Source organism: Mytilus trossulus, chromosome 5, assembly GCF_036588685.1.
Source record: "Mytilus trossulus isolate FHL-02 chromosome 5, PNRI_Mtr1.1.1.hap1, whole genome shotgun sequence".
Taxonomy (NCBI): Eukaryota; Metazoa; Mollusca; class Bivalvia; order Mytilida; family Mytilidae; genus Mytilus; species Mytilus trossulus.
The window spans coordinates 65,774,214-65,788,726 of NC_086377.1; positions in this window are offsets into that span (position 1 = coordinate 65,774,214).

The following is a 14,513-nucleotide window of genomic DNA, read 5'->3' on the forward strand; positions in this document are numbered from 1 at the left end:
TTTTAAATTGTTATTTGGATGGAGAGTTGTCTCATTGGCACTCACACCACATCTTCCTATATCTATTTATAAGATATCTTCTAAAGTTTATAAGATATCTTATAAAGTATATGAGATATCTTCTAAACAATTTTTGTATAAGATATCTTATACGATATCATATTTGGTTTATAATATATTTCATATAGTTTATAAGATATCTTATATAGTTTATGATATATCTTATGAAGACAATTATATAAGATATCTGATAAATTATATGAGATATCTTATAAACTATATATAAGATATCTTATAAACTATATATAAGATATCTTATAAACTATATATAAGATATCTTATAAACTATATGAGATATAGTTTATAAGATATCTTATAAACTATATAAGATATCTTATAAAGTTTATCAGATATCTTGAAGTAAAAATAAATAGCAAAACGGCTAGCCATAATATCCTGCCATTGTTTGATTATTGTTGCAACATATGGGGTAGTTGTTAACTTGTTATGAAAATGGAATAAATAAACTTCTTAAGTAATCAAAGAAATCTGCTTGGATTAAAGTAGAAGCTGGCATAATGACATCATCCAGTTTATAATTGTTTAACAGTTTAAACTGGTTAAATGTGGAAAAAACGACTTCAATATCAAAAGGCAATACTTATATCAATTATATTTAAATCATCCAAAAAAAAAAATGGTTTCTAACTATTTACAAGAACATTTTCATTATAGTTACAGGTAATCAAAATTATGTTAAGTTCAACTGATGAAAAACTATTAAATGTACTTTATAAATATGTTATTATTACTTTGAGAATTCTAAGGAAGATTATCATCTTGAAATAAAGATTATTTATTCATTTATTTATCTATTCAAGTAATTCTCCTGTTTCCTGTTTTATATCACTAATACAATCTGATAAACTGATTATCACATCTATATAGAAATATATCAACTGCTGAGCACACAATAGGAATCTCTAAGCTCACCCCACAAATAGATTGATATTGTCCTCTCAGCTGACATTTTACAATATCAATCTGCAGACAACCTCACTGTGTCTAAACCACACCGGCAAAATTTGTTCGGACTCGAAGTTATCTAACATCCGGCACAATGACCCGAACATTAATAGACAGAAGAAAGCTAGGTTTCTCCTTATTTTCCTATTCATTTTATGATATAGAAGAATATTAAACAGATATATCATGTTAAGGAGGGGTATTTGCGAAAAATACCAGTCGAGAGAATGTTATATTTCACGAGCCGTAAGGGGGGGGATGCCAATGAATGTTTAAAGGAAGAAAAGGATTACAACTACCATGCATCAAATGTGGGGTCGGGGGGGGGGGGGATGCCAAATTGAGTAAACCTTGCCTCGAAATTGTTTAATTTCTCGTTAAATTGTTCGCATTGTACGGAAAGTAAGGTACGAGAAAATAGATACTGACATAGAGACTGCAAAACTTGTTTTTATGAACATCTGAATACTTGTATTTCTGTGTATGGAACGAAAGAAATGGGTCATGTCAAAATGGAACTGGCCGGTTTCGTCAATGTGTACCACCCGGTTTGGTCATAGATTTCACAATGCATAACCCGGTTAGGTCAAATAAAAAAAAAATCATAATCGCATTGCATTATAATTGATAATCTAACTTCAGTATTAAAAAGGTGTTTTGTGACCAGGTCGTTGGAAAACAAGTTCTTTCACAGGTCAACGGCTTATTATTTATATGATTAGTCTCAGATTCAAATAAATAATAAGCAAACACTAGAATTCCTACTCTTCTAGAACACAAATAATTTTGCATTCAAAAATTTTTAACAGAAAAATTCCTATAAATGAAGGTTATAACGCAAATTGAGGTTAAAACTCTCAAATATGCCTTTTCTATATGAATTATGGAAAATATGTTTAATCTTGAAATTAGAGTTAAACTATACGGTCTTAAAAAATCGAAACACACAATTGATATGTGATTTTCTCGTACAATAGGATGGACACCTTTATAAGTAATCTAATCATTCAATGTATGTAGTCTTTTCTATGATTGTTAAAAGTAAATCTTCTTATGTATATATGCATGCATGCATAATCGACATGAAAAATGAATGTTTATAGGAAGAAAAGGATTACAACTACCATGCATCAAAGGTGGGGTCGTGGGGGGTGGGGTGGGGTGGGGGTGGGGGCTATCTATACGTCTTCTAGATTCGCCACTTATATTATAAAGTGTATATCGAAATTAAAATATTGTAAGAAATAAGAAAACAGGGACACCCGCGAAATCGGATTATGTGAGTCTGATTATTTTTATTATAAACATTCTCATTGATATTTTTAAACAAGCGCTATTTAGTGATTCGAATTCACAGCGTTTTGAATTACATGTATTTGTATAAAGCTGCATATGTCAAAAGTTAGAGAGTTTGTCAACCAAGATGGCCTTCATGGCTAAGAAATAAACAAAAGGAGGCATGCAAGTGCATGCATGACGTCAATTATTTAAAAACAGCCGTAGACATAGACAATTCGAATTGTTATAAGATATGCAAATAAATCGGCTTGGCCGATATCCTTATAAATCTTTTGACCTTTAATTAAGAGGTTTTTTTTTCATTTCATTGCGTTTTTCCACGCCCGTCAAAATTTTGACAGGATGTATCATTGTATACATCCGTCCGTCCGTCTGTCCTTTCTTCCATCCGTCCGTTCCTCCATCTATTAGTCATTCTGTCCGTCCGTCTATCCTTCCGTCCAGCGTAAACATGTATCACCGTAACTTGAGAACAGCTTATCTAATTTTCACGAAACATTAAGTTATTTCTTGAAATGGTCAAACGATCTGTAAACCTTTTTGTGAAAATCAAATGAAATCTTTTTGAGTTACAGAAGTTTGTAAAAAGTAAAATCACAAAAATACTGAACTCAGAGGAAAATCAATTTGGAAAGTCCATAATCACATGGCAAAATCAAAAAACAAAACGCATCAAAAACGAATGGACAAGTTAAACAGGAGTGTGTTTTTTTTAACATGTCGCGCCATATCTGAAAACGATTTATCATTATTGCATTAAACTTTACACACTTCTTAGTAATATAAATCTTAACTTCTGCATACTTTTTTGTGATGTTTGTTTATTAAGTGTTATTTTTATTTTTTTGGTAAAAAAAAGGGGGGTCAAATATTGCGATGTATCTCAAAACCTAAATAAAAAAATTTCATAATGTTAATGTTAAATAAATAATTAGATATCAGTGTTTGCTATTGATCCGACCGTGCAAGGGCTGTATAGCCAGTCAAGGTCGTTAAAAACTTCCATTTGTTTGTTGCTATTGAGTATTTATATTCCATTTAAAATTAGTTTGAAGATCAGTGAAATAACGGATACATCTTTCATTAGGAAAATGTGTAGTACTATAATTACCTATGTAAATAAATGTAAACACGCCAAGTTTACTTTATAATACATATATATTTAAATTCTTTCTAAAGACAATTTTCAGATCCGTGTTAACGTTGCTATTCATAAATTGTTGGTTTTAAAAATATATTAAAAACCGGGTGATATATATAGACGAAACCAGGTGATTGTTAGTAAACATCAATGACGAAACCGGTTCCATACAAAGAAATACAAGAACTGAGATGCTCATAATGACTAGTTTTGCAATCTCCTTGTCAGTATCTATCTTACCGTACCTTTCTTTCCGTGCAATGTGAACAATTTAACGAGAAATTAAACAATTTCGAGACAAGGTTCACTCAATTCATCATTTTTGCGTGCATTTTTACTTATTTCTCCGTTAATATAGAACGGTTGTAGAAAATATTGCATATCACAATAGAAAATAGTTGTATATGTATAAATATTCTTCGATATCAGAAAAAAAATAAGTAAACTAGAGGCTCTAAAGAGCCTGTGTCGCTCACCTTGGTCTATGTGAATATTAAACAAAGGAAGCAGATTGAAAATTGACTACAAAGGTCAATAACTCCTACAGGGGTCAATTGACCATTTCGTTCATGTTGACTAATTTGTAGATCTTACTTTGCTGAACATTATTACTGTTTACAGTTTACCTATATCTATAATAATATTCAATATAATAACCAAAAAACAGCAAAATTTCCTTAAAATTACCAATTCAGGGGCAGCAACCTAACAACGGAATGTCAGATTCTAAATTATTTGGTTTTTGAGTTATAAGCCAAAAACTGCATTTTACCCCTATGTTCTATTTTTAGCCCTGGCGGCCATCTTGGTTTGATGGCCAGGTCACCGGACACATTTTTTAAACAAGAAACCCCAAAGATGATTGTGGCCAAGTTTGGATCAATTTGGCACAGCAGTTTCAGAGAAGAAGATTTTAGTAAAAGATATATAAAATTTACGAAAAATGGTTAAAAATTTACTTTAAAGGGCAATAACTCCTAAAGAGGTCAACTGACCATTTTGGTCATGTTGACTTATTTGTAAATCTGACCTTGCTGAACATTAATGCTGTTTACAGTTTACCTATATCTATAATAATATTCAATATAATAACCAAAAACAGCAAAATTTCCTTAAAATTACCAATTCAGGGCCGCAACCCAAAAACAGGTTGTCCAATTCATCTGAAAATTTCAGGGCAGATAGATCTTAGCCTGATTAACAATATTACCCAATGTCAGATTTGCTTTGGTTTTTGAGTTATAAGCCAAAAACTCCATTTTACCCCTATGTTCTATTTATAGCCATGGCGGTCATCTTGGTTAGTTGGCGGGGTCACCGGACACAATTTTTAAACTAGATACTCCAATGATGATTGTGGCCAAGTTTCAAATAATTTTGCTCAGCAGTTTCAGAGGAGAAGATTTTTCTAAAAGATTACTAAGATTTACGAAAAAATGGTTAAAAATTGACTATAAAGGGCAATAACTCCTAAAGTGGTCAACTGATCACTTTGGTCATGTTGACTTATTTGTAGATCTTACTTTGCTGAACATTATTGCTTTTTACAGTTTATCTCTATCTAAAATAATATTCAAGATAATAACCAAAAACAACAAAATTTCCTTAAAATTACCAATTCAGGGGCAGCAACCTAACAACGGAATGTCAGATTCATCTGAAAATTTCAGGGCAGATAGATCTTTACCTGATTAACAATATTACCCCATGTCAGATTTGCCCTAAATGCTTTGGTTTTTGAGTTATAAGCCAAAAACTGCATTTTACCCCTATGTTCTATTTATAGCCATGGCGGCCATCTTGGTTAGTTGGCGGGGTCACTGGACACAATTTTTAAACTAGATACCCCAATGATAATTGTGGCCAAGTTTGGTTAAATTTGGCCAAGTAGTTTCAGAGGAGAAGATTTTTGTAAAAGTTAACGCCGGATGCAGGACGACGACGACGGAAGACGTCGCCGACGACGCCAAGTGATGAGAAAAGCTCACTTGGCCCTTTGTGCCAGGTGAGCTAAAAAGGAGAAACCTATCTTTCTTCTGCCAATTGATGTTCCGTCATTGTGCCAGATGTTAATTACAATCGAGTCCGATCAAATTTTGCCGGTGTGGTTTAGACACAGTGAACCTGATAATCAGTACAAAGTACATTCACTCAGTTGTCTGGTAATCTTCAGGTTTATGGTTATAGCTTACGGTCAGTTTGATTGTTCATGTTATAGCTTACGGTCGGTTTGATTGTTCATGTTATAGCTTACGGTCAGTTTGACTGTTCATGTTATGGCTTACGGTCGGCTTGATTGTTCATGTTATAGCTTACGGTCAGTTTGATTGTTCATGTTATAGCTTACGCTCAGTTTGATTGTTCATGTTATAATGTGCTGCCATAATTTGCTTCGACTGTTCCCTCTCCATACCAACAGTCTGCCAATACAAATCTAAATCTGAGCCTGGAATTTGGATGTTGTAGATTTTTACCTGTAACAAAAGCAAACAATTCAATATGTATTTGTTAATAATTTTAATAATGGTCCACATAAAAAAAAAGATTTTTATCGTTCACTTTATCAAATGATTGAAATCTAATTTTGTAACCAAGTTTATATGCTATTTTTGTCAAGCCTGCGACATTTGTCCTGAATTTCAGTGATTCTACAGATCACCCGCAAAGTGGAAAGGGATTAATATAAGTTGCAAAACTTGTTTCCTAATCCACTATTAATCAATATGTTAAAACTAACTACAGATCATCAGTAACTAGTATGCCGTTATTAAGACCTTCACTGCTTTGTTTCTCAAAACTTCTATGCCAGGAGTGTAACAGATTTTAGCCAATCAGAAACAGGCCAGTTCAAATGCAATTTAATTAAACTGCGTCCCGAGCACAGTGGATACAACGGTAGAGGTCCAAACCTGACTTGTTGGGCAAAAATGGACACAATATTCAAGCTTGGTACAGGTATGAGTTTAGGTCGTAATAAATTATTTGACACATAATAAATAAAGTCAAAGTACTTAATATTGGTTTTATGATTTGAATTTGTATTCAAGATTTCTTGCTATTGTACAATCCACTGTGCACTGTGTTGTTGCACACTACTTAGTAAATCTGTTTCCAGACTATATACAAATAGTTACCAATTGTGACTACAACTTTGTGGTATTAAACCTTGTGGTACAATTTCAGAGTAATCGAAGTATTGTACTGTAACTAGAAAAATGTTTGTGTTGGGACTGTTTTTGGTCAATAATTTCTTAAAGGTTGGGACCATCACCCCTTCCTTCCCAACCTTCCTTTTTTATTGAACCTTTTGCTTAAATTTCAAAGAGATCCATACACCTAAACTAAAAGTTATTGTCTGGAAACCAAATGTTTTCAGAAGACAACGACTAAGGGAGACATGACAGCTTTATACAATCCCCAAAATTATTTTGCAGTCGTATAAAAAGTAATAACTAGTCTTCCGTGTTTAGCTGAGGTATAGTACTGTTTTTTTTTTAATAATTATAGCTTGTTTTTCTACATGTTGAGGACAAATGAACAGAAAAAGAGGAATGGGATGCTGAACTTAAAGGGGGCAGCCCGGTTATTCTGACGCCCCATTTGTCCGATACCTTTTTCTCTGACACCCCCCCCCCCCCTCATTAGTCTGTCACCCCATTTGTCTGCTGACACAATAGTCTGACACCCCTATAATCCAACACAGAATAATTGAACAACATTTTACATCATTTTAGAATGAAAATCCCGGTGACATGCTCATGCATTTTATCCAATAATTGACTAATGTTTAAGTAAATAATAAAAAAAAAACACCTTTAGTCGCTGTCAGCTGAAATTCGTAGTGGTTTATAAGTACAAGAGGAAATTCTTTAGTTAAAACTAATCTATCTTACTGAAAGATCTTAAAATATGATAATGACATAATATTCATAAACAAGACTCATCAAGAGACAGCAAACCGGATTTATTGGCATTTATTTGTGTCCTGGCAATATCACAAGAACCATTACTGATGATTGGCGAAAGTGAAAATCGTCAATATCAAATTTGACCTCTATTTTGTCATCAATATCAACATATTAAAATTTGAAAAGCTTAGATTGAATGGTTCTTGAGTAAATGCAACAACGTGAATGGAAACACCATTTTACGATCTTTCAAGAACCATAACTCCTGAACGGTAAAAGTCAAAATCGTCATTATTGAACTTGACCTCAATTTTGTCATCAGTAACAACATATTAAAATTTGAAAAGCTTTGGTTGAATGGTTCATGAGAAAATGCACGTACATGACTGGAAACACCATTTTTCAATCTTTCAAGAACCATAACTCCTGAACGGTAAGAGTCAAAATCGTCATTATTGAACTTGACCTCCATTTAGTCATCAGTAACAACATATTAAAATTTGGGAAGCTTCGGTAGAACAGTTCATGAGTAAATGCACGGACACGACTGGAAACGCCATTTTACGATCTTTCAAGAACCATAACTACTGAACGGTAAAAGTCAAAATCATCATTATTGAACTTGACCTCTATTTTGTCATCAGTAACAACATATTAGAATTTGAAAAGCTTTGGTTGAATGGTTCATGAGAAAATGCACGGACAAGACTGGAAACACCATTTTTCAATCTTTCAAGAACCATAACTCCTGAACGGTAAAAGTCAAAATTGTCATTATTGAACTTGACCTCTATTTTGTCACAAGTAACAACATATTAAAATTTGGGAAGCTTTGGTAGAACTGTTCATGCGTTAATGCAAGGACACGACTGGAAACGCCATTTTTCAATCTTTCAAGAACCATAACTCCTGAACGGTAAATGACAAAATCGCCATTATTCAACTTGACCTTCATTTAGTTGTCAGTAATAACATATTAAAATTTTAAAAGCTTTGGTTGAATGGTTCATGAGTTAATGCACGGACAACATTTGATTGGCGCCCGCCCGCCCGCCCGCAGAGCATCCTTAAATCAATAACCGACATTTTTGTCACAAAAATCCGGTTAAAAACATAAAACATTATAATGGTTATTAATTCAGTAAATAACCAAGAATTTTCTTAAAATATAGCCGGAATTTACCACAGAAACTTACTTTAATACTTTAAATAAATCAAATATTAACAGCAATAAGAGCATGCCCTTCAATCTGTTGATACCTAACTGTTAATGATGTATTTACACTAAATTCATTGGTTGGGATGTGTACTGATTGATATTTTAGTTATTGTAAATGATTTTATTTATCAGTTGTTATTAATCGTCCCAATGTCTATATCACTCAGCTCTTAATAAAATTGCATATCACGGCTTTGCGATGTCAAATGCGTTTACCCAACATCAATAACTTTCATGCGGACATATCAGCCATGTCATAATGTTTGAACCAAACCGGATAAATCTCACCCGGACTTATAAAGTCATCTTATGGTTGCTGGTGAAACTAAGAAAACACTTCAAATATACGCAAAAACAGCCTACTTAATCAATCATCAGATTATCTACATTTTGACATTTGAAAAATTAGTTTCTTGACACAATATGAAGGATTTTTGATCTCGTTCTCTGCTCTCACTCAACAAAAAGCTTCATATTGTGACTCGCAGCTGATATTTTACGATATATTGCCTGAACTTACTTTAATTTTACGTTATCAACATGCTGATAATCAGTACGTATTCTAAAAAATACCCTTCCATGTCTGGACTGTTTTGTTTGATGTTTTCCCGCTTGGTATCAATGTGACTGTACAAACTTAGGGGATGGGGATGGAGTGGCAGCAAACATTTTAACTCTTCACATTCTTTGTGTGCCTGTCCTAAGTCAGGGGTATGTACTCATGTAGATGTCATTGGTTCATTGATATAAGAGGTTGTGGTATGAGTGCCAATGACTACTCTCCATCCAACCATGTCTGTTGTATTTGTTTTTCGTTAAATTTTGTTGAGTTATACTTGGGTTGTGAGTTATCTCTATCCAAGTCTTTCATATTTTAATGTCTGAGCGCTGTTTTAACTGACTTTACACTATTGGTTATTATCATATACTTAGACTAAATAACATATGATTTTTACTGTATGATAACAACATTAAATTAACGAAAACTTTACATTTTTTTATTGGTGCTTAGCGGGCTGATACGAAAAATTTATCACATGTTTCGATTGTTATCACATGCCTTTCACGTTATTACAAGTACATGGCATTCAGGTGATGCTCGGCAAATTTCGGAATATACACCTTAATGCTACATTTTCAGTGAAAAACATTACAAAGTAGTATACAAAACAATTATTTTGATACTGGAAAGTATATTGTGTAAAATAATAAACCAGGTGCTCCGCAGGGCAAGCTTTATACGACCACAGAGGTTGAATCCTGAACAGTTGGGACAAGTATGGATGTACAACATTCAAGCTTGATACAGCTCTGAATTTGGATTGTGATAAAACAAATTGACATAATATGGGTTTCTGATGCAAAACAAATGTCAAGATCTTACAAATCTATTGTGCAATACTGTGCAATTAAAGATTTCTTCTTCAAACTTTTCACAAATTTGGAATTGAAAGAAAAAATAATTAAAAACTACCACCCCCTTTTTTAGCTCACCTGGCCCGAAGGGCCAAGTGAGCTTTTCTCACCACTTGGCGTCCGTCGTCCGTCGTCGTCGTCGTCCGTCGTCGTCGTCGTTAACAATTTACATTTTGAACTTCTTCTAGAGAACCACTGAATGGAATGGAAACAAACATGGCATGAATGTTCCTTATGAGGTGCTGACCAAGTGTTGTTACTTTGTAGCCGATCCATCATCCAAGATGGCCGCCAGCCGGGGACTTAGTTTAACATAGGACACTATGGGAAATGCATACAAATGACTTCTTTTAGAGAACCATTGAATGGAATGAAACCAAACATGGCATGAATGTTCCTTATGAGGTGCTGACCAAGTGTTGTTACTTTGTTGCCGATCCATCATCCAAGATGGCCGCCAGCCGGGGACTTAGTTTAACATAGGACCCTATGGGAAATGCATACAAATGACTTCTTTTAGAGAACCACTGAATGGAATAAAACCAAACATAGCATGAATTATCCTAATGGGGTGCTGACCAAGTGTTGTTACTTTGTAGCCGATCCATCATCCAAGATGGCCGCCAGCGGGGGACTTAGTTTAACATAGGACCCTATGGGAAATGCATACAAATGACTTCTTCTAGAGAACCACTAAATGGAATGAAACCAAACATAGCATGAATATTCATTCCTTATGGAGTGCTGACCAAGTGTTGTTACTTTGTAGCCGATCCATTATCCAAGATGGCCACCAGCGGGGACTTAGTTTAACATAGCACCCTATTGGAAATGCATACAAATGACTTCTTTTAGTGAACCACTGAATGGAATGAAACCAAACATGGCATGAATGTTCCTTATGTGGTGCTGACCAAGTGTTGTTACTTTGTAGCCAATCCATCATCAAAGATGGCCGCCAGCAGGGGACTTAGTTTAACACAGGACCCTATGGGAAATGCATACAAATGACTTCTTTTAGAGAACCACTGAATGGAATAAAACCAAACATAGCATGAATGTTCCTTATGGGGTGCTGACCAAGTGTTGTTACTTTGTAGCCGATCCATCATCCAAGATGGCCGCCAGCGGGGGACTTAGTTTAACATAGGACCCTATGGGAAATGCATACAAATGACTTCTTTTAGAGAACCACTGAATGGAATGAAACCAAACATGGCATGAATGTTCCTTATGAGGTGCTGACCAAGTGTTGTTACTTTGTTGCTGATCCATCATCCAAGATAGCCGCCAGCCGGGGACTTAGTTTAACATAGGACCCTATGGGAAATGCATACAAATGACTTCTTTTAGAGAACCACTGAATGGAATAAAACCAAACATAGCATGAATGTTCCTTATGGGATGCTGACCAAGTGTTGTTACTTTTTAGCCGATCCATCATCCAAGATGGCCGCCAGCGGGGGACTTAGTTTAACATAGGACCCTATGGGAAATGCATACAAATGACTTCTTCTAGAGAACCACTAAATGGAATGAAACCAAACATAGCATGAATGTTCCTTATGGAGTGCTGACCAAGTGTTGTTACTTTGTAGCTGATCCATTATCCAAGAAGGCAGCCAGCGGGGGACTTAGTTTAACATAGGACCCTATTGGAAATGCATACAAATCACTTCTTCTAGTGAACCACTGAATGGAATGAAACCAAACATGGCATGAATGTTCCTTATGTGGTGCTGACCAAGTGTTGTTACTTTGTAGCTGATCCATCATCCAAGATGGCCGCCAGCGTGGGACTTAGTTTAACATAGGACCCTATGGGAAATGCATACAAATGACTTCTTTTAGAGAACCACTGAATGGAATGAAATCAAACATGGCATGAATGTTCCTAATGTGGTGCTGACCAAGTGTTGTTACTTTGTAGCCGATCCATTATCCAAGATTGCCGCCAGCGGGGGACTTAGTTTAACATAGGACCCTATAAGGAAATGCATACAAATGACTTCTTCTAGAGAACCACTGAATGGAATAAAACCAAACATTGCATGAATGTTCCTTATGAGGTGCTGACCAAGTGTTGTTACTTTGTAGCTGATCCATCATCCAAGATGGCCGCCAGCAGGGAACTTAGTTTAACATAGGACCCTATGGGAAATGCATACAAATGACTTCTTTTAGAGAACCACTGAATGGAATAAAACCAAACATGGCATGAATGTTCCTTATGAGGTGCTGACCAAGTGTTGTTACTTTGTAGCCGATCCGTCATCCAAGATGGCCGCCAGTGGGGGACTTTTGAATGAAATTAAACATGTTCCTTTTCTTATAAATGAGGTTGTGTTGTCACTTTTAGCCAAATTTTATATTTTTTTATATGATTTCAAAAACCCAAGTAGAATCAGGTGAGCGATACAGGCTCTTGAGAGCCTCTAGTTTTTGTTGCAATTAACCAGAACCTGACATTTTTGTCGAGCCTGCAACTTTTGTTGCAGAAAGCTCGACATAGGGATAGTGATCCGGCGGCGGCGGCGGTGTTAGCTCACTTCTTAAAAGCTTTATATTTTAGAAGGTAGAAGACCTGGATGCTTCATACTTTGTATATAGATGCCTCATGTTACGAACTTTCTGTCAGTCACATGTCCAATGTCCTTGACCTCATCTTCATGGTTCAGTGAATACTTGAAAAAAAAAGTTAAGATTTTTTGTAATGTTAAATTCTCTCTTATTATAAGTAATTGGATAACTATATTTGGTATGTGCGTACCTTGCAAGGTCCTCATGCCTGTCAGACAGTTTTCACTTGACCTCAACCTCATTTCATGGATCAGTGAACAAGGTTAAGTTTTGGTGGTCAAGTCCATATCTCAGATACTATAAGCAATAGGTCTAGTATATTTGGTGTATGGAAGGACTGTAAGGTGTACATGTCCAACTGGCAGGTGTCATCTGACCTTGACCTCATTTTCATGGTTCGGTGGTTATAGTTAGGTTTTTGTGTTTTGGTCTGTTTTTCTTATACTATATGCAATAGGTCTACTATAATTGGTGTATGGAATGATTGTAAGGTGTACATGTCTAGCTGACAGGTGTCATCTGACCTTGACCTCATGTTCATGGTTCAGTGGTCATAGTTAAGTTTTTGTGTTTTGGTCTGTTTTTCTTATACTATATGCAATAGGTCTACTTTAATTGGTGTATGTAATAATTGTAAGGTGTACATGTCTAGCTGACAGTTGTCATCTGACTTTGACCTCATTTTTTATGGTTCAGTGGTCAAAGTTAAGTTTTTTAGTTTTGGTCTATTTTTCTAATACTTTATGCATTAGGTCAACTATATTTGGTGTATGGACATATTTTATGATCTTTATATCGGTTACGCTGGTTTTATTTGACTTTGGCCTCATTTTCACGGTCCATTGCTAAGTTTTAAGTGTTTGTGTGTTTTGGTCTGTTATTTTTTTCTTTATTTATAAGCAATAAGTCAACTATATTTGTTGTATTGAAGAATTGTTAGCTGTACATGTTTGCCTGGCATGGTTCATCTGACCTTGACCTCATTTTCATGGTTGATTGATTAATGTTTCCTTTTCTTGGTTAATGTTGAGTTTATGTGACAGTTGTAATAAAGCTTTATATTAAGGTCTATCAAGATAGTATCAAGGATAAGTAAAGAAGGCGAGACATTTCAGTGTGTGCACTCTTGTTTATACATAACATTTTTTGAATAACCTTCCTTACATTTTGAGCCAACCCCCCCCCCCCCCCCCCCCCCCCCCCCCCCCCACTTTACAATTTCAGAGAGATTCATACACTTCAGGATGTTTGCTTCTCTATTTAAAAATAGGAAGATGTGGTGTAGATTTTTCTGTTACTTAACATTGGCACCTTTTCTGTTTACAAAAACTATGAAAAAATAACAAGGATTTCATGAGATTTTGAAATATGGCTTTTTAAAAAATATGTAATAAAAATATGAAAAGAGAAGTAGGGGTTAGTGGGCAATTTTTCTTAATGTTAATAAATGGATAAAAACAGAGGATTACGAAAATCTGGCAAAAATTCAAAAGTAGAGGAGCAAACACTTAAACACAAGTTATTGCGTGAAAACTTCAAAAATGCTTATTTGGGCCCCCTTTCTGGCTCCTTTTTCCTTAACTATTGGGACCACAACCCCTAAAATCAATCCCAATCTTCCTTTTGTGGTATTAAACATTCTGGGCAAAATTAATAGAGATCAATCCACTAAAACTAAAGTTATTGTCCTTAAACTAAATGTGTCTTCGGACGACGACGACATGATACCATTATACGACGCAAAAACATTTTGCAGTCGTAAAAAAAACAAAAAAACAAACTAGATGTGTCAAAACAACATGAATCGCCCTGTCCAAAAAAGTTGAAAAATTTGCAATTTTAGTATAAACACATATGGACACAAACATGATGGTAGTCTCACATATCAAACATCAGCTCAAAATCTGGAGGCGTACAGAAAAAA